Source organism: Magnolia sinica, chromosome 4 (genome assembly GCF_029962835.1).
Source record: "Magnolia sinica isolate HGM2019 chromosome 4, MsV1, whole genome shotgun sequence".
In the NCBI taxonomy this organism is placed as follows: Eukaryota; Viridiplantae; Streptophyta; class Magnoliopsida; order Magnoliales; family Magnoliaceae; genus Magnolia; species Magnolia sinica.
The window spans coordinates 50409140-50435467 of record NC_080576.1 but is presented as its reverse complement, the minus strand read 5'-3'; positions in this window follow the sequence as shown (position 1 = coordinate 50435467).

Sequence of the window (26328 nt, the reverse complement as noted above, 5' to 3'; positions counted from 1 at the left end):
GTGTTTTATCAAATATTCATACAGAGAAATCTATATCCATATGACGATGATGAATCCTAGATTAGGAATCATAATAAGTACTAATCATTCTCATATGTTCATTTAAACATTTCAACAAACACATAGGGTGCATCATTTATTTATCACAGTTCATGGGTATATTTCATACAAAAATCATCGCATTTACGACAATACGGTGGCAATCAAGACAGACATAAATCATTAGATGTCTTGAAAGCATTGATAAACCGCAACCTAAGTGTTCATAGTCCTCACCTTTCATTAGAACGCTCGACTCGGACTCGGTCCAAATTCTACACTTCCAAAATGAAACGTCGAGCACCTAAATGGGGAAACTAGTTAGCTAGGTTGACGAACAACTATCCTGGAGCTCTACAAAAATATTAGGGTTAGTGTTTCTTACCCAAAATCATAGCCAAAAAAAATTCAGTAGTACAATGTGGCAGTGATTCGGTGCATGGATTCGTGGGAGAAGGTTTTTGCAGCAAATCTCAAAAAGTTCTTCCTCTCTTTTTCCTCTTTTCTCCTCTTTTCTCCTCTCTCTCCCTTAGCATTTTGCAAAATTTGTATATGGGAGAGAGAGAGAGAGAGTGAAATGAGGGTTATTTATAAGCCCAGTTGTGATGTAAATGGCCCCAGGGTCACTTTATACATGGTTTATACCCCTTGGGTAGCTATTTCTGACGAACAGGGCTCATAGGGAGGCCCACAACTGATCTATGTCATATGGTATGCTCCTTAACTATGGATCCATGACAAGACATGATTTCAGTGTGATCGGATAAGCCGATCGACCATGGAGAGCCCATCTCAAATCAACGGTCGTACGTGCTCAATCAGGGTCACGGTTATACGAATATGTGCAGGGAAATTTCTTTTCCCCATGGCTGAAGTTTGGTCACAAACTAACTATTTGAAATTCTCAACTTTGCGTGAGAGCGAATGGCCCAATTCACTTAAGTTTCAGTTCATTTTCTAAAGATATTCGCGTTTCTCATGCACTTCACTCAGGGCGTGTTTAGATCGTCGGATCCTGACGTACTGCATTGTTTTATGAGTAATAAATACAATATACGTTGTTTAAATTGGATTTGAAATCCATGTCTATATGTGGCACATGAATATAACACCGAACTAGAATGGTGTGGACATGCGGTTCGGACGTACATTACAAAGACATCGGGCAGTGCAGCGAAGTTGTTTCACCACACCGCCTCTTCCACCAGAGAACTCTTTCCATTGGCTACGTGCTTCACTAGTCCATCTCCTCTTCCTGCGCCATCCTTCTTATTCTCCATTATTTTTAACCCTCTTGTGAAAGGAATGGATGGGTTTACGGCCACATCTTAGACGTAGACGCAGTTGCTTGCTTCGTCTTCTTCGCCTACGTTGAAGATGGGATGTCTTCATCTTAGGGCCATCATTCCATAAACATGATTTTTCTTACACCCAAAATATCTTACCCTAAGGGCAGAAGTGAAAGAAGGTATGGGTTTCTCTTCCCACTATACATTCTGGGACAACAGCTAATCCTTGTTCTAAATGGATCGTATCCATCCTTTCATTCATGGATATCGTTTCTCTCATATACCCTCTTTTATAGGAGGAGATGAGTACTTCTGTATACACCTCTCTCCTATACCCTACGCAGAGGGTCTATCCGATGAAAGTTTTCAATTCAATTTTCTGCCATGTCTAGATCTACATGAGGTGAAATCGTATCTGAACTGAATCCTGTTGATGAATTCCCCTCATGACTTGTGGGACATGACCACTGCATGTCATACATTATTGGAATATTTATGATATCCATCTGCCGATGCTTACTCTTTTTCAAGTTTCTGCCTATATCAGATGCTTCCCTCGCCCATTTCCTTCCACCTAAAAACCACTATTCTATTGTCTTTTTCAATGATTTGTTTTGTGTAGTGCTGCATTAAATGTAGAAGGTAATACTCCAACCCCAATATGTTACAATGTCTTAATACAGTAACCCAGAAAATGCAACTCGAAACCTGCTGTTTGTAGATATTGTTGTCCATAATGCTATGAATATTCATCGTTCATGATACATCTGTCTGAAAGACTATAAGATCAGATTTCTAGCATTTTGTAAGCAATTTTTTAAATTTTGGATGAAATATCGTTTCCATTCTACTTTCAAATTTCTTGTTGAATTTAAATTATTTTATAGAATTTTCTAACGACCATTGATACAGAATCCACTATTTGCATACGTGCAGATCGTCATACTAACCAGTTCATTAACAACGAACAGAGGTGCGTATCTATACTCTGTCTAATCATACCTAAATTCAATACATGTGTATGAGGCCATCATCTATTTCATAATATATGTAATTTCCTGTCGGCCGACTCTTAACATTTCCCTAATCAATGACTCATTTCTTTCCATTGTATCATGTGAGATTGGAAAGACTACTTGCATTTTTTAATCCCCAAATTTACATATATCTCATATGTGCCTTTCCTGTTAAGAAATCATATGTTGTGTTCCCTTTTTTCTTTTTAGTACACTTGTATTCATTGCTGTACATATACTCAAGTTATGTCATATGCATTAATAATTACAACATAACTGGGAATAATAACAGGCGAAGCCTCCATTTGACAAAATGGTGTCTCATTCTGGGGAAAACAACGGAGATTAGTCTTCTAGTAGTGAATGGATTGAAAACGAAATAGCTACTGCATTAACCGTTATCGTAGTGCCTACGTGTGTCATGGGAGTTGCTGAATATTACCGACGATATTGTTTGAAGGCAAGGACTAGAGGTGGTGATATTGACAAAAATAGATTCATAAATGGAATAATTAAAAAGAGTGATGTTGACTGTTTAACACAGTTAAGGATGGGTCAGGATAAGTTCTTCGAATTATGCTCTCTACTAAGAGATCAAAATTTACTTTTGGATTTAAGGTATAGTTTGGAGGAACAAGTGTTATTTTTCCTCCATACAATATGCCACAATGTAAGAAATTGCATCATTAGTTATCACTTTTTCAGGTCTGGTGAGACCGTTAGTCGTCATTTTCGAAGAGTTCTTGATGCTGTGATTGTACTTTATCCTGAATATGTGAAGTTTCCAGGTTTACATACACCAAAAGAGATATCTAATAATCCTATGTGGTCATCATATTTTCAGGTAAAATAATTAGTGATTTACATATTTAAATGGAATTAAGTATGTGCTAATTTGTAAATAAGAACCTAAAAATCATAACAACATTTTTGTAGGATTGTATTGGGGCACTTGATGGGACTCATATACTTACACATTTTCCCAACGAAGCAAGTGCCACATTTCAAAATCGGAAAGGTTATCTGTCTCGGAATGTACTGGCAGCTTGTGCTTTTGATATAAAATTTGTATATGTGCTTGCGGGTTGGGATGGTTCGGCATCTGATGCTTGTGTTTTACATGATGCATTAACTCATTGACTAGATTGTTTCCTTATACCTCATTGTAACTAAAAACTAATGTGATTTTGTAACAAAAATAATAGTAGAACGTCAAATGTACAGATTTATAATACCCATACGTTGGTTTGTGTAGGGAAGTACTGTGTCGTTGATACATGTTATACGCATCCCCCTGGCTTTATGGCACTTTATCAAGGTGTCAGATATCATTTGAATGAGTTTCGTACCGGATGAAAGCCTCCAAATAAGAAAGAACTATTCAATTATCATCATACATAGCTACGAAATGTCATTGAATGTTGTTTTGGACTCTTGAAACGTCGTTTCCCTATACTCTGTGTAGCACCATAGTTCAATTTTAAAACTTAAGTAAAGATTGTTATAGCATATTGTGTAATACATAATCTCATCCATGTATGTGGTGAAGACGAATTTACAGAAACAGTTGAGGATATTGCAGACAGTACTGATGACATATCACCATCTCCTGTGGACGTAAGTATGATCGAAGAAGATAGGGCGTTATCTAGCGTGGCAGATAATGCAAGAGAAGAGTGGATGAAAAAAGGGATGCCATCGTAGATAGGATGTGGGATGACAGTCTGCCTCGAACCCGACAACGTCATTGACTTCGCCTTGCTTCTGTTTCATGTATTATGTTGTTTGTGTAATAACAAATTGTCTTCTTTTAACAATTGTGTTTGGTTGGTGGGATTTTGAACTGGTTTTTTTTTTGATCTGATAGGTACTTGATCATGCATGGATATTTTCTATGACACTAAATTTAATATTGATTACATGTCGGGTTAACAGTAGTTGTCATATTATATTTCAAGATGCCTTAATCTGTACTTTATTTGGTTTCGTTTAAACTGCAATTAAATTATTATATTAACTATTTCTATTCCCATTAACTGTTACTAATGCGTAGGTAATATGAATTTCTTAAGAAGTACGTACAAGGGAAAAGGGTGTTTACGTGAAACGGGTTCCCCAGGACGTGAGACATGCTTCCCAAAAAAAAACATAGCATCACTAAGTAGGCTTATTGGTAGCCCTAGTAGGAAAAATCTGACAAGTGGCAGCAAAAGTAAATGTTCAGTTGGTAGGAAAATTGGGCGAATTCAATGGACAGACCATATGGACAATGCATTAGTTGATGCACTAGTGAAACAAGTAAACCTCGCAAGGAAAAGTGGTATGGGATTCAAACCAAAGGCTTATAAGGCCACCATAAATGAAATTTCTGATAGATGTGGTGTTGATCTTGAGAACAAACATATTTCTAACTGATTGCAGATGTTAAAAAGATTCTTTTGGGCCATGCAAGACATGTTGAATGCCTCCAGATTTGGATGGGACAGTGAAAACAAAATGGTGACGGCGATAGACAAAGTCTGGGATGGATACATAGCTATAAGTAATTTTCAAAAATTCTTTATTTTTTCCTTTGTTCAGTGTTATTCGTTACAATGGGTTTATAAGATTGTATTTAACTTTTTGCAGTTTCACCCATTCACTGAAAAGGTGCATGGAAAATATATTGACAAATACTACGATCTGTCATTCATGTTCAGGAATGGCATTGCGCATGGCTCATTTGCAAGCACAACTTACACATCACCACTTTTGGGTCACCGGCGAAGTAGAAATGAGTTGAATTCTGACTCTGATATAGATGAATATGGGATTGACACAATTCGCCTCTCTTCAGACTCTGGCGAGGCCCAAGACAGTCGTTCAGCCCCTCATGTCAATGATGCATCTAATCAATTGAATAAGGTAAATGCAGTAAACCTGAATACCTCAAGGGGGTCCAAGAACACCCATTCTACCGCTACCGGCTTGTCCCGTCCAAAAGAGGCAAGCCGAGTGATGTAATCGGCGACCGATTGGGTGAAGTGGCTGATGCCATGAAGTCCCTCACTATTACAATGTCCCAGGGCAAGAAAATGACCCAAGTCCAAAAAATTCTGAGCATACTTGAAGAGGTAAAGGGACTTAGCCCTGAGGATCAACAGCGTGCTACACGGATGATGCAGGGGTACCTTATCACTGCCGGGTTTTTCATGAAGATGGGCCACAAGAGGCGGGTGCAAAAACTACTTGAACGCAGTGGTCCAATTTAAAAAAACATTCCCTTTGCTACTTTAGTTATGGGTTCTTGATGAAACTGTTTCACTATTTTTATTTTTTTAACTTTTCTTTCTTAAATTTCTTGTATAAATGTTATGGTTGGATGGGTTTAGATGTTGTGGGATTTAGTCTTGCCTACACTGTTCTTCTGACAGTTAATTTTGGATTTTGTAAGTGTTGATGGTCGGACCATCCCAATAGTTCTTTTTATTTAAATTTGCTAATTGTGATAATCTTTTTATGTTCAACATACAGACTATTGGTCTTTTACATGATGTAGCAACTTGTTGGGATGTCTGCCTTAGATTAGCAGAGCAAATATATTCGGTTTTCTTCATTTGATATATTGTCCACTGTAGGTTATAATAAAGATTTTGCAGGAACATGCTGTGATGTCTGCTTCGGACTATTAGACCAGATATCTGGAGTTGTCTTCATATGACATATTGTGCACTGTAGATTATAAATATATTGCAAGAATATGCTGTGATGTCTACCTCAAAATTGCATACTAGATTTCTACAGTTCTCATTCATTGATATATTGTCCACTGTAGGTTATAAATATATGGCAAGAACATGTTGTGATGTCTGCATCAGACTTATAGACAAGATTTGTTCACTTCTGTTCAATTGATATATTGTCCACTGTATGGTTCAGTCGTTAATTCAGGAACCTGGTGTGATGTCTGCCTTAAATTGATTCTGAGTCCATTCAGATTATATTTTTAGCTGATTATACTACTATTTCCTTATTAAGATAACTTATTCATCTATGATATTATAGCTTCGATCTATTACATACTGACACCTCAATCTTAAGGGTGTCATCTAGCTAATCAACTATTGATAAATATTATGAACAGAGATGATTACTTCTTCATACAGTCATATTTATGGTGTCATAGTCTGACTTCATGTAATTACACTTGGTTACGTATGGATACTGCTAATTCTGAAGAGGATCTAAATACATATGCACATCAAGCAGGAATTTGTTTACCTTATCATTTGGATGGGTATATTTGAGAGGAGTTTGTAATTGACCTGAAGGCCTTTTTCAGGTGAAAAAATTAAGGATACTACATGACCACAAGTGATGTTCTTAGTTCTATATAAGACCCCGGATTAATCCATGAGCACACAATGCACTTCAATTCTGACAACGTGTTTTGTTTGTAGGTAGAAATGAGTAAATACTATGTCGTATTTGTGGGTAAAGTGCTAGGAATATATGACAACTGAGAGGATGCTCGGGAATAGGTTGAAAGATTTAGCGGGTCCAGACACCGATCGTTCAGAATGCACGGTGAGGCTGTCAGAGAGTGGAGCACATTCAAGGTATGAACCTAAATTGCAAACAAAAAATTTTGAAGACAAGTTTAGGAATTTAGGGTTTTTTTCAGATTCATCCATTGTATCTGAGGTGTAATAGTAAGTTGATTACATGTTATTAGGCCACTCTGCAGCAAATTGTGTAAGACCCGTGTCCTAATCCGTACTGTTCCGTTAGCTTCCGCGGTCCTTCCGGTCAAATTCCGGCAACCTTCGCACCGTATTCGGTGTTTGCGCACGATCCTAAGCCAGGTCCCGCGCACCGACGTCGGCTTGGTCCGAAAGTTATATCATAGCGACCGCGTCGTCGCCGCGGTTCCAACGCCGTGACTTGCGCACCGAACCGATACCCAGGCTAGAAGATGCCGATCAGCGTTTATTCCGAAGAAACACCGCGCGTTGCGGATTTCGAGGGAATCTCTACAATTAGTCCCATCAATCAACCATTAAAGCATCCCATACCTTAAGTACAACAACCCATCTTCACCTTTTACAAAAGTCTACCCTCTTTCCACCTCACCACTCCTCTTTTTCCCATTTTCAACATTAACCATACCTCTTTTTACAATTTTCAACCCAAACCATCCCCCATCACTCCATCACCCATCTCACTCCCTCTCTCTCTCTCCCTTACAAGTCTCTCTCTCATTCAAACTCTCCCATAGCAAGTCCCATACGTATGGTCCTCCCATGGTGAGAAAACTTCATTTGTGAGGTCCACCTTTCCCACCCCTTCATCTCTCATCTCAACCATCCATTTCTCATCTTCCTCCATCAAAGAGGAGCTCAAGGAGCTAAGGAAGCCAAGGGAGCAAGAAGATCAAGCGGTGGGTGTTTGGATAGGATAGTTTTGATGTTTTTTTTGATGGGCCAAGTGAGGCCAACCGATCAATGGTTTGGATCTCGCTTTGGACCCTAAGATGTGGCCGATGGCCCACTTGGATCATCATGATCATTCCATGACGGGGCCATCCTCCATGGACCCCATCATGATGTTTATCTTCTTGTATATTTAGGGTCATCTAGACCGTTTAATTTGGTGGAGAAGGGATCTCCACCGTTGGATTTAATTTTAATGGGCCACATAAAATGGGACCCACTTGATGTATGATTTAGTGCAAGGGAGGGCCCATAGTGCCGGGGTCCCTCCATCACACGGTCTCACTCTCCATCTCTCTCCCTTTTATCTTATTTATTTATTTATTTTATTTTTGTAATAATGAGATTATGTGGCCCACTTGAATGGACCCCACCATGAGGTAGGCATTTTATCCAAATCATTTAAAAGTGGGGCCCACTTTCTATGTGTAAGTACCCTGCCATCCATTCCCTGGTGGCCCACCTAAGCAGGGCCCACCTCCTAAGTACTTGAAAAGTCCAGCGTCCCTGGACGCTGGACGTTGCTGGAAGGGAACACAAATATCTTTTTTTTTTAAACCTTGGAGTGGTCCACTCATGTAGGCCCCACCTTGATGTATGTATTAAATCCATGCCGTTCATTCCTTTCCCAAGATGATTTTAGGCGTTGAGCCAGAAGGTGGGATCCATCAGACCTTCAGGCGGGCCATACCATAGCAAATGGTGGTTTTCACCATTGAAAACTTCCTTGATTGGTTGTACATTGAAATATGTCCAATATTGGACTTGTTTTGCTCATGGTGAGCCATGGAAGAACGCTGGATGGTGTGGATTCACTGGATGTGGACCCCACCTGCAAAATCTGCAGATTTTCTGAAAAACATAAAATGAATAAATAAATGAAGAAGCAGCTACTGCTGCTGTTGTCAGCGTTGCAGCAGGCACCGCCAGCGCACGCCAGCGTCCGGGCGGACGCTGATCGAGCCATCTAACCCGTTCATCGGGTGGGCCACTATCTGACGTGGGCCCACCCCAAAAATCAGACTGATCCAAGACTCAGGCGGCCCACATCAAAGGAAACAGTGTGAATTGGACTCTACCGTTGGAACCCTTTTTGGGCCCACAGAAGTTTTGGATCAGGGTGAAATTTATTTTCACCCTTCATCTAGGTCTGCTGGACCTTATCAACGGTCCGGATGGAATATAAACATTATGGTGGGCCCCACATGGAGCCCACTGTGTGCGTGTGTGTGCGCGTGTGTGTGTGGGTGCATGTGTGTGCTGGTGTGTGTATATATATTTATATATAATATTATATTACATATAATATATGTTATATGTATATATATAATGTTATATTATATATATAATATCATATGTTATATATATATATATAATATTATATTATATATAATATATGTTATATGTATATATATAATGTTATATTAAATATAATATTATATGTTTTATATATATATATATATATGTGTGTGTGTGTGTGTGTGTGTGTGTGTGTGTGTATATATATTATATTATATATAATTTATTGATGGTGGGAGGCCCACCTCAGTACTTGTGACCCATGGTTGAGGCCCACTTTGATGTATATATAAGGCCCATGGGTCGAGGCCCATTTAATGTATTAGGGGCCCATGGGTCGAGGCCCATTTGATGTAATGGGGCCAATGAGTTGAGGCCCATTTGATGTGCACATGGGGCCCAATTGGTGAGGCCCATTTGATACATATAAGGCCCAGGTGAGTAGACCCATTTGATGTACATATGGAGCCCAACTGTCGAGGCCCATTTGACACGTGTAAGGCCCATAAGCTTAGGCCTATTTGATATGTTCTGAAGCCCCCGGGTTATAGCCCATTGCAATGTACATAAGGCCCATTGGTGCGGCCCGCTTAATGAATATAGGCCCATATGATACGGCTCATTTGATGTATTGAAGGCCCAATGGGATATACCAAAGGTCCATTGCAATGTGCAATCCCGACATGATTTATGACAGTCGTGCCTTGGGAGCAATGTTGGTTTGACGTCCACATTGCAAGTACAATGTTGGTTAAATGTCCGCATTATGCCTTTCCCTAGGGCCCATTGGCGGGCCCATGCGTGATATGTGCAGGTCGTCTAGGCCCACCTTCGTTATGCATGTCATCCATCCTATATAGCATGTTTAAATTCCATAATTCATGATCATATGCATCATATGTATGCTTGATATGAGAGATGACTGATCATAGCATAAGTCTTTGGGTAGGTTGTTTAGGGACTCCCGCATAGGGGGTGTTGCCCTACATGAGCGCACGATATGCGCAGGATTGCTGCATGACTGAATAGTGTGATTCATGCATTCGCATTGTGTGATATGGTTACTCTACGCCCTAGCGACATCAGGGCCATAGCCTCCACAGACGCATCGTGGTTAGCAGGATTGGATACCGAAAATACTGTTCTACATGGGGTGCGATAGATATCCCTGGGTGAAAGTCCCTAAACCCTTATGGTACCAGGAGGTTGCTCCAACGTCTAGACCGAGTGGGTGCATGAGCGCTGGGTGCCGATTACCAGACGGTTGCGCTTTCCACTGTGTCGTGGTCGGTTGGAAGGGGGTGCGGCCTTACCCGCCCGAGAGTAGGGGGCAATGCTAGGCTGAGTCTGACCAGCTCAAGGAATGGGTCCGCTATTGACGAGCCGAGCCCGATATTGGCAAGGCGGATAGTGAAGTCTTTCCCACTCACCTTATTGCGCGCGATGGGGCGGCAATCTGGCTTGGAGTGTACTAGACCCCGGTGATATTCCAGATTTGAGCCGTATTGACATGTGGACTTAGATGAGGATTTGTATGCTTGTGTTGCATTTCGCATTGCATGGCCTTGGTATGGCCGACATCATTCTTGCATCACATGGCCTTGGTACGGCCAATGGTATTCCTGGCATTCATCAGCATATTCCGCATTACTCTGATATTGCATAACTACATTACCACCTTAAGCATACACTTTCACCACCCTCTAAGCTTTCTATAAGCTTATGCACGACCGTTGCGTGCAGGTGACGTTGGTTCGCAGCAGCGCTGAGGCTTGGGCGCGTAGCTGATCTTCCTTTGGAGCTTTTGGACTATCTTCATTGTATTTCCCTTATGCTCATTGTACTTGTAAAGTTTTTGATTATAGTGGAAATGTGATGGAGTTTTTGGTTGTTGTTTGTGGGTTATGCCTTTGGTTATGCTTATTACGAATCAAACTGATGTACAAAATCCTCCTTGTAGCATCCCAGGATCGGAACCTGGCAAATGGGCGCTGGGGTCGGGAATGGGGTTCTACGGAGGCTGTCGGCGCCGGATTCGGTGATCGGGAATTTTGTGAGCCCGGTTTCCGAGTTTGGGGTGTGACAAATTGGGTCGGGCAACACCGATGGTGTACATAACAGGGCGTCATCAAACATGACTGGAAGACTCTCGGGAAGAGTTGAAGGTGGTTCCGCTCCAGTTCAGCCCCCGCCAGGCACCGAAAAACATCGAAATAGAGTGCAGGGCTCGTGCATCTCGAATTCGGACATGTTTCAAAATACTGATGACGAAGGGATTATGAATGACATCATCAAATAGTTGCATGGTTTATTTCAAGTTTCTAATGAGTGGAGAAAAGCTGAGGACTTGCTTCCTCGTTATCTTTTTGAGACTGTCTTTTTTTTTGTTACACCCTCTAAACACTTCTCTCCTTTATATATGTGTGTGTGTGTGTGTGTGTGTGTGTGTGTTTTCAGCTTATGGCTAATTCATTACATTATCTGTATTTATTGTATTGGATGTGTATTGTTTCTTTTGAATGTGTTTTCTTTGCTTCATCTAGTAATCAGATCTTTAATTTTTAGTAATTTTGTAATGGGTGAGTCTGTGTTGTGTTTATGTGAAAGCAGGACCTCAATTAATGTTATATTCTGGATCAGCCACAAACATCAATAGATGGATCTCCAGTAGTACAAACCTCCATTGGCCCACTCTATAGTGATATTTGTATCCTATATATTGATTACATTATAGACGACCAGATGAAGGGCCTATAGAAGCAGACAGATTAATCCTTATAAGATATGTTATTGCCAGGATAGGCCGATCAATTGGGTGTCATTTTGTACGTTAATCTATATAAGTTGATTAACGATTTGGATGAAACCTAAAAATCGTGATGGGGCCCACATGGATACGACCTGGTGGTCGATGGTGTAATGAGTGTATGTGGTGAAGACGAGGTCCATACCTCATATTGTATGTGGTCTGCTTAACCATCCATTTCAGATCGATCCTTCAACAAACATTGAACATGCATACATCCACTGATTACATGTGCAAAGCTAGTCCTTCCCAAACAATCTAATCGTAAATGAAAAGGGCACTCGATACAGTGTACATCCACCATTGTACATCTGCCGTATTGAATAACAATACAATACAGCCCTATACGCGAATCCAAACAGGCCCTTAGCTGTCATGAAAGCATTGATAAACCGCAACCTAAGCGTTTATAGTCTGCAGCTTTCGTTAGAACGCTTGACTCGGACTCGGTCCAAATTTTACGCTTCCAAAATGGAATGTCGAGCACCTAAATGGGGAAACTGGTAGCTAGGTTGATGAACAACTATCCTGGAGCTCTACAACGATATTAGGGTTAGTGTTTCTTACTAAAAATCGTAGCCGAAAAAGATTCGGTAGTGCAACGGGCCGATGATTCGGTGCGTGGATTCGTGGGAGAAGGTTTCTGAAGCAAATCTCTAAAAGTTCTTCCTCTCTCTTTCCTCTTTTCTCCTCTTCTCCTCTCTCTCCCTTAGGGTTTTGCAAAATTCGTATATGGGAGATAGAGTGAAATGAGGGCTATTTATAAGCCTAATTGTGATGTAAATGGCCTCAGGGTCACTTTATACATGGTTTATACCCATTGGGTGGCTGTTTCTGACTAACAGGGCTCATATGGAGGCCCATGACTCATCTACGTCATAGGGTATGCTCCCTGATAGTGGATCCATGCCAGGACATGATTTTGGTGCGATCGGATAAGCCGATCGATCGTGGAGAGCATGTCTCAGATCAAAGGTTGTACGTGCTCAATCGGGGCCACGGTTATGCGGATATGTGCAGAAAAATTTCCTTTCCCCATAGGTGAAGTTTGGTCACAAACTAACGATCCGAAATCCTCAACTTTGCGTGAGAGCAAACGACCCAATTCACTTAAGTTTTAATTCATTTTCTAAAGATATTCGCGTTTCTCACTCACTTCACTCATGGTTCAAGTTGGACGTTTCTGGACACTATCTGGGCTTGATTCCCACGATGGTTGTCAAGCCCAGCAGGACAAACATAGTCTTATAATTTTGTGGTCATCGGACCCCTGACGTGCGGTCTAGGTCTGTTACAGAGTTTCAATGTACTCCCGAGAGCGACAGGGTCTTGGGATTTCTCTTAGGTCTTAAGATGACATTGAGTCAGTGGTACTCATGGTTTTAGGCCTTCCCATTTGTGAAAATGGTGGCCCAAGCTTAATCCATTAATTATTTAGTACTTAACTAAATCCCATCTAATTTATACAACAGGATGAGATCCTTGGGTTGTTCTGCTTTAGGTGGTACTCAGTCTTTATACGGAATTTTCTGGGACGTTATGTTCTTCCAGCTAACCATCCGCCTCAGCCATTTAGTCACACAGCGACTCACACACGTCTCGCTCTGGTTCACGTAAGGTCATAAAGGAGTGACCCTTTACGACATGATGCGAATGTGCGAAGTGCAAAGTGCGCCACTAATGCCTCTACAGCCACACTGCCTCACATGCCCACGCCCTCGCACCGAGCCCGTGCTCGAGCCCGAGCGTGAGCCTGCGCGAGTGTTCCAGTGCTACGCAGTGGAACATGCGAGACCAGTTCTCCTCGAACTAGGTGGGTAAACATTACAATACTCCACAACTTTCATTTAAACCACAATTTCTTCTCCTCTTTTTCCAATGTGGGACTATTCCCAAAACCCATGTAAAAGGTGTTTTGCAAACACTTTTTGTATATAATATATAATATTTTTATTATTAAAATATATTTTTTTAAATCAATATTTTGCAGCAATCCCCCACTTAATTTTTAAAATATATTTTATCGAAAAATATTTTTGCATGAATTAACAGTTTATATGCATAAAAAAAGATATCTTTTGATTTGAATCTTCCCTTAGTGTAAGTATCTTAGAGCTCCATCAAAATGACTGGTATCGGTAGCAATGAACCAGTTATTCCTAAATAATAAAGCTGGAGAAATAGCACACATATTCACTATGTGTTAATTAGAGTTCCCACAATCTTGCTCAGCACAATTAATGGCCATGTGCTTATCCTATTTCGTGAACGATACCAAGAGAAAACTCCTAACTCTCATGAGAGACGACACCATCTCTACGTTCATATAGGTGAAATCTTTCCAGTGCCTTCGTTACTTTAAGACACTTGTCCTTTAGACTAGATTTCATTAAGAATTTTAAGACTCAACCCTCTTTCATAATGCTCAGCACTTATCTATTATAAATGAGGTCTTATATAATTTAGTGCTGAAAACTTTTCACATATCGGTGACTTGTTTTTGCCCATTAAACCCAAAATAAGAGATTTTCTGACTTTAGGTTAGGTTACCATCACTGGTGGAACTTTGGTTGAAGAGTTTCAACCCTATTCCTCTAGATGTAACCTTTACTACCTCTGTCGGTAGAGATTTAGTAAAAGGGTCTGCTAGGTTATTGCTTGATTTCAGATAAGAAATAGTAATGATTCCATTTCGAATTAATAGTCTGACATAATCATGTCGAAGACTTATATGTCTAGACTTACCATTATATGTACTGCTATAGGATCTAGCAATATGGCTTCACTATTATAATACAGTGATACAGTCGATATATGCTTTATACAAAAAGGGATATCTAATAAAAGATCCCTTAGCCACTCAGCCTCTTTGCCTGTTGCAACCAGGGCTATAAATTCAGACTCCACAGTCGAATGTGTTATGTAGGTCTATTTTTTGGATTCTCAAGATACAGTTGTACCTCTTATGGTGATTACCCACCCTATAGTAGACTTGTTGTCCCCTGCACTCGATATCCAACTCACATCAGTATATCCTTCCAATATGGCAAGTAACTCTGAATAATATAGTCTCAAATCTTTTGTTGCTTTCAAGTAACCAAGGACTCTACTGATTGCATTCCACTGTTCAGTACTGGGGTTACTAGTAAACCTACTAAGTTTACTCACAGCATATGTAACATTAGGTCTAGTGCATTGCATATCATACATAAAACTCCCTATAGCACTCACATATTCATTTGTGCAACTGTTCTTCTCTTATTCTCTTTTAGCTTGATACATGGATCAAACGGAGTTTTTACTTCTTTTATATTTAAATGGTTAAACTTGTTTAGTATCTTCTCAATATAATGAGATTGACACAAAGCATAACCCTCATAATGTATTTTAACTTTGATACCTAAGATGGTATCAACTTGTCCAAGATCCTTCATTTTGAATATGGAAGATAAAAACCTCTTCGTTTCAGTCACACCTTCCATTTTATTACTTATTATTAACATGTCATCAACATACAGACAAATAATAATCATACAACTACCATCTACTTTAGAATATATGCATTTATTAGCTACATTATGCATGAAACCATAAGATAGTATTTTGGAATCAAACTTCTCATGTCATTGTTTTGGTGCTTGTTTTAATCTATACAAAGATTTGATTAATCTACATACTTTATTTTCATTTTCTAGTAGAACGAATCCTTTAGGTTGTTACATGTATACCTCCTCATTAAGGTCACCATTCAGAAATGTGGTCTTTATATCCATTTGGAGGATGTGAAGATGATGTATGGAAGCTAGCGTAAATAATGTCCTAATAGATGTTTTCATAGCTATAGGAGAATATGTGTTAGAATAATCTATCCATTCTTTTTGTCTAAAACCCTTAGCTACTAGTCGAGCTTTAAAGATTTGGATAGTTCCATCAGTGTGATATTTTTTTTCCTAAATACCCACTTGCAACCCATGGGTCTAAAACCTGGAGGTAAGTTTGCTAGTTCCCATGTTTGGGTTGACATTATGGATTTCATTTCATCATTAATAGTTTCTTTCCGGAAAACTGAGTCTCTAGAGGATACAACCTCTTTTTATGTTTTAGGATCATCTTTTATAATCATTACTATATGTATTTTTCTTATAAAATTTTCTCTATCTCCTTCTACAAGATGGAAAAAGATACGTTGAGAGTCTATATAGTCATCTCTTTAACTCTTTTCTATTCTTATCCTTTGACTCTTATGAGGTTCAACAGGAGCTTTCACTATTTATGAAGCTTTATTATCTGGTTCTCTATCAGGAGTTTGGACTTCATTATCCTTTGACTCAAAGGATAGTGAGTTTTCAAAGAACTCAACGTCTCTTGATTCTATTATGGTATTAGACTCTATATCTAGAAGTCTATAAGCTTTACTATTTTGTGCATACCTATGAAGGTGCACTTAATAATCTGGGTCCTAACTTAGTTCTTTTATTTATCAGGAGTTCTGCAATACGCAAAACACCCTCACATTTTAAGATATCTTAGGTTAGGTTATCTACCTTTCCATGTCGTATATGGAGATATTTTATATTTTTTAGATGGAATTCTTTTTAGTATATGACACGCTGCAAGCAGTGCCTCACCCCATAGACTTATTAGTGGCAACTTTGCTCTTATTAGCATTGAGTTGACCATCCCTACTAATGTTTTATTCTTTTTTCATCTATTCCGTTTTGTTGAGGTGTGTATGGCGCAGTACATTGATGTATTAGTCCATGTTCTTCATAGAAGTTATCGAATTCATTAAAGAAGTATTCTCCTCATCTATCACCACGGAGAATGTTTATCTTCTTGTTTAGTTGATTTTCTATTTATACTTTATATATTTTAAATATGTTCAATGCTTCATCTTTGCTCTTTAATAGGTACACATATACATATCTAGAGCAATCATCAATAAAGGTTATGAAAGACCTTTTACCTCCACGAGTAAGAATGCTGTTTAACTCACAGATATCACTATGTACAAGATCCAATACTTGAGACGATCACTTAACACTTGGAAAAAGTTTCTTTGTCATTTTGGATTGTATACACACTTTACATTTATAGGTTTCATTTTCTATATATGAGATTGAACCATTCTTAGCTATGAACTTCAAGGTACTATAACCTATATGGGCTAGTCTATCATGCTACAGTCCAATGGATTCAACCATATACGCAGAAGTGCTACTTTCATTCAGAGAAAACTTGACCATATTGTTACAAGCATAGCCCTTTCCGACAAAGTTTCCATTCTTAGACAGAATCAATATTTCTGACTCATACACCACCCTTATTCCTGGTTTACCTAGAAGATCCTCAGAAACTAAGTTTCGCCTCATGTCCGGGACGTGCAAGACATTTGTCAGAATTACTTTCTTTCTAGAAGTGAATATCAGTTCAACAGTTCCTTTGCCGACAACCTTCAATCGGACTTCATTACCCATTTGGACTTCTTGAACATCGGTCAATTCCTCATAGGTTTTAAAGGCTGATCTATCGTAGCACACATGTATGGTAGTGGCAGTATCATACTGAAATGGCCAAGCTATATGTCCTAGAGGGGAGGGTCAATAGGACTATGCCAAATTTAAAATAAATACAGCGAAAATAAAGAAAGAGAGATAACCAAATAAATAAATCAATACACAATGCAGAATGTAATCTCAAAATATTAATTGTTCTAAGGACAACCATGTATCATAAAAATGGAAGGGCAACCTTACTAGAACAAATAGAGAAACTGAAGCTCAAACTGATTAAAAGATAGCAAGGAATAAATTGCAGAAATATAAATCTAAACTATTACAACATTCCCCACTGAGCTTGAAATAAAATGATTACAACATTCACATCCACATATACATCCCACAAATGAATAATTAAAGATATGAAATATAAATCACACAACCACAAAACACAAGGGATTATAGTGGTTCGCTTGTGTGTACACCAACTGTTAATAAACAGCCATACAGCTACTCCACTCCTAATATCCTCACACAGGGGATATCAGCATTCACTATCAAAGATAGGTTTTCCAGGTTCACCCAAAACCTTCACAATTGTGTCTTTCTCTGTGGGCTTACACAATTAAAAAAACCCCTTTTCTGAGTTTTCCTGGCTCTCCTCAGATAACTAATACAATGAGATTTTTCTGGCAAATACCTAAATTTCTCCTTCGTTGTAGCAGCTCAGAAGAACCAAGTCGGAGTAGAGATTTGAATGTCAAAGTTCAATGTCCAATACTCACTTTATAATGGTTCTAGGTTCTAATAGATTTTAAATTAAACCAAATGGGGCTAGCTCTAATTGATTTTGATTCCAAAAAAAGGAAAAATGAAACTTCCTCTTTTTCAGATCAGATTGGAATACAAGAAACAAAATCAATTTGAAAAGCTAAAGAAAGAGAATATTAAACACGCACACTTAGCTTAAATAGAGCACAGACTTATCTCTCAGAAGACCAAATTAAATTAGCTTGAATTTTCTGTTTTATTCTGAGATTCGTGCTCTATTTATAGGTGAGCAAATCACGTCTTCGACTGGTCTAATGATCTCTATGAATGGTCGTAAAACTAATAGATATTTAAAAATTCAGGCATGATATGATTTGACGGTTTTATGACTGGTCATAGGTGGTCTATGACTGGTCGTAGGTCTCCTTCGACTGGTCGTAGGTTGCTCACGACTAGTCAAAGCTAGCCGAATTTCAACACTGTGCTTTAAGTCGTAGGTCTACGACTGGTCGAAGAAATAGTCGACACTGTTCATACGACTAGTCGAACAGTCCCTAAGACTAGTCAAAGCTTAACAGAAAATTTTCAAATTTTGCAACAACCTTACGACTGATCCAAGAAATTCTTAGACAGGTCGAAGCAGTGCTAGGACTAGTCGAACAAAGTCCCGGACTAGTCTTAGAACAGACTAAAGTCACTTATATAAAATATATGAATTATGTATCCAAAATGACCTTCTTTAAAGGTCAACCTAAGGTCAGTCATACCTCAATAGTGAAGTAAGGACATTGAAACTTAGAAACGAGTGACCTTTGAAGGTAATGAAGCTTGAAGTCTTGATGTAGCTCAAACTTGAAAGCTTCTTGAGATCTTGCATTATCCTTGTCTTGAATTAAGCTGAACAATCTCACTTTCTCGAGTCTTGACTTGTGAACAGTGCTTGTCACTCAAAGCTGATCTTGAGTAGAGCTTTGTTCTTCACATATGCAAGCTTCATAACAGTGTCTTTCGCACCAGAAATTTGACAACAAAAAGGGGCTATCAACTATAGCACTTACAATCTCCCCCTTTGTCAAATTAATGACAAAACACACTTCCAAGATATGTTACATAACGCAGAATATCTGATTAAAGAATCATGCACCAGTTGTTACATGATCCTGCAAACCTGTAAATCAATATTCAACATAACATACAGTCTACCTCTCTGCACATACTCCCCCTGAGTAACATACATCCAAAACACAATGCTACTCCCTCCTCATAACATAATCATTAGACACATACATCCATATCCATTCTCCCCCCTTTTATCACAAGAGGATAAAGGAAGCACAAAACAGATGACTGAGGAGAAATAAGTAAAGAGATATATAAGAGGTAACAAGACAAGATATGAGTAACCAACATAAACAAACCACACAATTCATAAACTAAGTTAAGTCAAAGATAGCTACAATCTCAAAACCAGTTAAGCTAGCGCAAGAGTAATAAAGTTATAACAGACTAGTAAACTTAAAAGAACTAATCTGAACCAGATGAAGGAGCAGGGATGGAAGGATCAAGTTGATGCATGCCTTTGTTCAAGCACCTAAGATATTTATGCATATACATGAATTGTAAATCATGGGCAATAGACATGTTTTCCATCTTAACATTCATATTCTCAACCTTATCTTCTAATGCACACAGACGTGCATTAAACTCAGAAGGCTCATAATCTGGATCAGTTGCAGAATCAGATTCAAGTTCGTCAAAAATATCATCCATGTTAATTTTATCAGGAGGAAGATCACTAGCTTCTTCCTCATGTTCAGCTTCAGCATTGCCAACACCAACACCTTGACCAGGAAGGAAATCAAGCTTCATCTTATTGATATTGGAATTGTTAAATATCAGATGATGGATTGGGGCCTCTCCCACCGGCATATCGACTAACATATGCGTAGCCAACACAGTCATCAAATAACCAAAAGGAATGTCACTGTGACCTGGATGGAGTCAAAACTGAATAATGGAGTGACAAATCAAGGATGGTAGACAAACATGAGCACCGCTGGCAACAGCATGAAGAACACAAACCATTTGGAGTTGTTCTTTGTATTTCTCCCCTTTGAGCCTTATACTTGTGAAAAGTTTAAATTCTTAGTGAATTTTGTAATGTTGTTCCTGTGGTTATGATGTTATGATCTTGGGCATGCTCAATTGAATCAGACTTATGTTTTAGAAATTCTTTTTGTTGGATCCCAGGATCGGAACCTGGTGAATGGGTGTCAGGAGCCGAGAATGGGGTACTACGGAGCTGTCGCCGTCGGATTCGGCAATCGGGAATTTTATGAGCCCGGTTTCTGAGTTTGGAGCATGACATGAATTCTTCAATATTGGTCTCCTAAGATCCATCCCTTGCCTTGGTGATTCTTGAGCATCAAATCCATGCTTTTAACATTCTTTTCAATCCAAGCTCTTAGATTCACCTCACAATACAAACATGTATAAAATATACCCATTAAGCATTATCATGTTCATAAAACCAAGAAATAAACAAGGCAAAATTTGTAATATTTGACACTCAACAACTAACAAAAAATAGTGAGATAAAAAATGACTACCTATTAGATATGTTTCAATGAGAAAAAAAGAGAATGAATAGTGTGAAAGCCATCGATATAAAATTGGAAGCTAGAAAAATAAGTGAAAACAAGATAGGTTCGGAATCAATAACTTGTGTTGATATGTCCACTTGGAAGTAATAAGCATGGTTAACATTATGAAAGAAGGTTACCTTATATGGAATATAAGTTGTGAGTCACTAAACACACTAGAAACTCAATGTTTGATGCATTTTATTAGGTAATTAAAGAACAAAAACTTGCTTTAAAAGATTACTATTGACATTAAACTTTATATTAATGAAATTTCATCCTTATATCTTTGAATTCTACTCACATGTATATGATTGCACATGATAATATTAAAAAAATGAAAAATGAAGGCTTGAAACATTCATTCTTCTCATGTTTTGCTCGGGACTAGCAAAACTGACCGAGAGCTTCGTGCTCCTGCTCTGTCGATCTCTTTTCGGCTTCACTAGATTTAATGTGGCCCTTATAGAACTCTATCTGGGACTCAATGAATGTGACCAGTTCCTTGCTCTTGGGCTGATTTTGACTGGGGTGAAGCTAATGAGTCTGAGCCAAATCAATGGCCAAATTATTGCATGCAAGATTCATCGACCGCGATATCTCCTTGTTAAAATTATATTTGCGGGTCCATCATAATATGTTGTACCAAGCCATCTCCTGACAGGATGGTAGAGTTCTGCGTTAAGCACCAAGGGACAACAGGCGTGATAAAAAAGTAGTACAACGATCGAGCTCTCGATCGCTATTGTGTATTCCTCCCGAAGTCGTTGGAATTCTAAAAGAGTTTCCAAAATCTCTCGAGGAGGCCAACAACCTGCAAGGAGCTCAACAATGTCTCAAAGGAAAGAAAAACGGTTATGTAGAGAAAAGAGAGAAAAGGATTCTATCCCTTTTGAAGGTATTTCCTCTAGGACTTTAACTAATTGAGAAATGGAGTCCATTGAGGATTGAAGCGATAATGACAAAGGCCTTGGTTCAAGTTGGTTTGTGGTGTAGCTTGAGACTCAAGTTTCGTTTTTATAGATGAGATGCAACAGTTAATACACATAGGGGATGGTGTGACGGTTATGTTCTTGAGATTGATCAAGTTGTTCCCAGAGTTGTTTGGATATAGTGAAATTAATGGGATTTTTCTCAAGAAAAAAGGTACTATCGTCTTAGCAAAGATGTGACAATTATGGCAAAAAAGTAGCTAATTATTGGGTGTATGTTTTGTAATAAAGGACTAGACTAATTGTAAGAGTGCTACTTGATTAAAATATTATGGCTGAAACGTAGGATGTCCAATATGTTGAATTTATTTAAACATTAGAATTTATTCACCACTTTTCTGGTCATCGACTACATTATTACGAAAGGAAAAACTGAAGAAAAAGACTAAAAGTGGTCGATTAATCTAAATCTTCATCTTCTCGAATTCTTCAAGAAGAGCTTGCATCTCTATTTCGACATGTTCCTTAGAAGGAGCCCAGCTAGTCCCTTCTTCTATAACATGTGGTAAGAGGTAAAGTAGTTGGTGAACATGATTTTCGGTCGAAGAAACTTCACTTTTGGCCACTTTTTGAGCATTATAATTGGCTCTTAACCATGTTTCGTAATGGAAGATTTGTTCGTCTAAGAACGATAAATCCTCTGGATCGGCCATCTCTTCCGCATAAAAAGCACTACCTTGGTCTTCTAATTCTTCGATCAATCCAATCCTATAGGATTTCAGCATCCGAAACATGGTGCGGTTGAACTGATGTGCTTGGGCACATTACAGCCATTCATACCAGGCCAGTTCATGCTTGCCACTCATTTTGGCTGAGTCTTATCTGGTCGTATCTTGATGTTACAAATAGTATGAATTTACCTGGTGGGAGTAGTTTAGGTTGTGGTAATGTGTCCCCATGACGGTTAGATGTCTCAGCTTTAGGATTAGCTCTTTAAGCCGATCGTTTAGTTCGGCCGAGGGGTTACACCTATCACAAAGGAAGCATCAGAGATGAATCTATTAGCATTATGAAGCAAAATCAAGAAATAATAATCCTTCAAGCCCAATTTGAGGATCTCTTTCAGATAGGATTTAGCACCCACAATGAGAGGTGGGTAACTAAAAGCCATTTGGAAAAATTATGATCATGTGGAATGATAATGGAGTAAGGGACGACGAGCCATTTAAATAGTTGGTGTTCGACACCCACGATCTAAAGTTATTGCCTTATAGTTAAAAAGGCATGGCACTAAGAGCATTGCACGTTCCTATTTGTTAGGAAAATAAGGAGAACGACCCACGTTCTACCATGTTTTAAGGAACAGTCTATGCTTAGTTGTAAGTAATAATGACGAGAAATCAGAAGAACAGAAGTCACATAAAAAGAGCTCGGTGGCCATTCATTTACATAAGCAAAGCAATTACATTTAAAAGTCGGGAGACATGAAACTTTACAACAATATTTTAGCCATTTCTAGTCAACTCTTTGAAACCCATAGTGCTGCTTACCTCTTGGCCGTTGATCGAGACAATCGACCGATATCTTCTACCTGAACATGTACAACGACAACCAACTTGGAAACCTCCTCTTTAGCTTTGAGGCACTTCACGCATTCTTCTGCTATATCTTATCTTAACACACGCATCTCAGTCTCTAAAGCTATGATCTTAACTTCTAAATTCTCAATTTTAGTTTCAGAAGCTTTCATTGTAGCATTCTTGGCCGAGAGTTCCTGAGCAGTTTCTTGTGCACTAGTCCTCCAGGTTCAGATGCACCCCTTTCAGCTTCAGTGCGAGCAATGACCACACCAATGTGGTAACATGTCTTAAGCACTGCTTAGAGCTCTAAGATAATTGGTATTCTGATTGCTAGAGAAGAGTCCGATCAAGATAGTTCATAGGCTTCCTTGACTAATTGGCCGAGTCTCTCGACCGATTCAGCAACAAAAGACTTTGCCAGCCCTTTTTGAAGGAGGTCATGTAGTTCGGATCTCAAATCCTACAAGTTACTAGGATGAGAAGGGGACTCTTCCATGGATGTTTCTCCAGTAAGGGCTCTCTCAAATGAAGAAAGAATGTCATCCATAGGAGGAAGGTCGGTAGGAGCAGGAGTAACATCTCCAAGGATGACCGCTGGGGAAGTTGATGGAAGTGGACTGACATCAACCATTTCAACCTCGACCGATGTTGCAGGGATCTCAACCAAAGTGGCTTCAACCGGCTACTCAACATCAACCAATTACGGTTCTAAAGTCTTAAACAAGACTTGTCCAGCTACTTCCATCAAAGTTTTAACAGTCGTTTCATCCTCAGTCACAACTTTTTCAGTCTCGACCAATCCCTTAGGCACCATTGTCACATCTACTGCTTCAGGCTCGACCGGAGCCGGAATCTCCTCCATCGTCGTGTGTGATGGAGGAAGTGGTAGAGTCAGAGCTATCTTAAGACTAAAAGGTTGAGTGGAGGATATCAAGATTCTTCGTCGGGCAGTTAGCACAGGAGGAGAAGAAGTTTGTCACACATGCTCCAAGTCAACAGGAACAATGCTAACTTTTGGCAAGCTGATAGAGAGAATGTCTTCTACACTGGCTGTTATCTCTGAGTCAAGAGACACTACCTTAGTGGTCACCGGAATGGGATCCTGCAGGACCACTGGAGTCACTGTCGTAATGGTCATTACGGTTATCGAGGTCGTAGTTAATGGAAGCATGACAGTCAAAGGAATTGCCGGTATTGGCAACATGTCCTCCACCACTGTCTCCGGTAATTATTGAGTCACTAAAAAGGATCAAAACTGAGGTAGTGAGTGCATGAGAAAGAAAATTAATTCAAACAAGTACGCGAGCAAGTGATCTCCACCTAAGTCAGATCAAACTACTTGTCTAATCGACAGATCCTTAACAGTTTGAGGATTTGTTATTATAGTTGCCAACAATCGAGTGGAAGTAGGGAATGGTGGAAGTTGAGGGCGATAAGGCGTGAGATATTTTTATGAAATGGAAGATCAGGATTGTCCAACCTTTCAATATCCTGCCACCATTTGTTCCAGCATTTATTGAAATGAGCTTCCTCATGCCATTTTAGGCATTCGTCAATCTTGTGGGAATAATTTGTGATCGCAAGGTGAGGCCAATACTTCATTTTAAAATATTTTTCGAAAGCTACCATGGCCTTAGCCAAAGAAATACTTAATAACCGATTAGGTTTTAGTATCGGTTGACTTTTTACTATTGGACGAGATTTGGAAGGTTCGGTGCACTAGAAAGAAAGGATATGAGGTTTTAGGGGAGGACTGAAGATACCTCCCAAATATGAATTTTCTTTAGAGCCATTTGTTCCAGTTGAGTGGTTGCAAGAATATCAAGATGCTCCTATGTAATCTGTGGGACCTCTGGGATATGCGCTTCAGCTTTGGAACAGGAGAAGTGGTGGCTGATTCATCCTTGCCCTCATTGATCTTTTTACACTAGTGTTAGATGACATAGGGGCACTTCTTTTCTTGCTCGCCACCAAATCCAATTGAGAGAAAATTTAGGATATATGGTTTGTAGCACTTCGATCGCCCATGACTTTAGTATACTGGTGATCCCACCATGCCACAAAACTGCCCGTTACTTCAGGAGACTCCGAATAGCTTGGGATCTTCAGGGTGAGAGACTCCTTACAAAAAGAGATGCTGAGAGAAACAAAAAGCTCTCCATTAGTCACTATTACATGATCGTAAGGAGGTCGGTTGTATGTTTTATGGGTGAGGACACATAATGCATTACATCAGACCTAATTGCTGAGCAAATACGGAAGAATGGTATTGCTCAACCCTTGCTTTTGCATTTTTTACTTTCTTAATCATGTTGCTGTAAGCCAAGTCGAGGCCGATGACATAGCAAGGCCAAACTTGATCCAACCAACCAACTAAATACTCGTCATTAGGTTCAAATTGTCCTCTGAGCCACCCTGGTCTTTTCTTTTGTGAAGGGTGTGAAGGATTGATTTTCATGGGATTTGTCAATGGAAAAGAATCCAGTGAGATAGTCTTTAACTGGGATATTCTCTAGAAAGATGTGAAGAATGTGGTTGCCATAAGAAGAGTATGATCTTTCTATATGCACCAGCTGACCAAAGGAAGAAGGTCGGAAGTATGCTACAAACCACATTTGAACAAGCCAGAGTGGTCCTCCTACATAATGTTGTCCTTTACAAGTGACTTCACAAAGACCTCAATACAAGTGGCTGAGGACATATGGTGTCGAAGTTATGCGATATTTTTTAGCAAGGCATTTGGCCAAAGCAATGTACTCGGTCGTGACCTACTAGGCATTGACACATAGCAAGTGACGAGAAATCCAGAGAAGAAGAAAGGCAACTTGCTCACCCTCTTCGACCGGACCTTCGAATTTGTGATAAGCCTTCATAAAATTGGTGTAGCCCTTGGCGCTCTTGCTAAGAAAGTTTTTTCGTTGCCTTGTTGTGGCCTTCACATAGTATGTCATTCCAAAAGGCAAAAGCTCAGTCAAATGACAAATA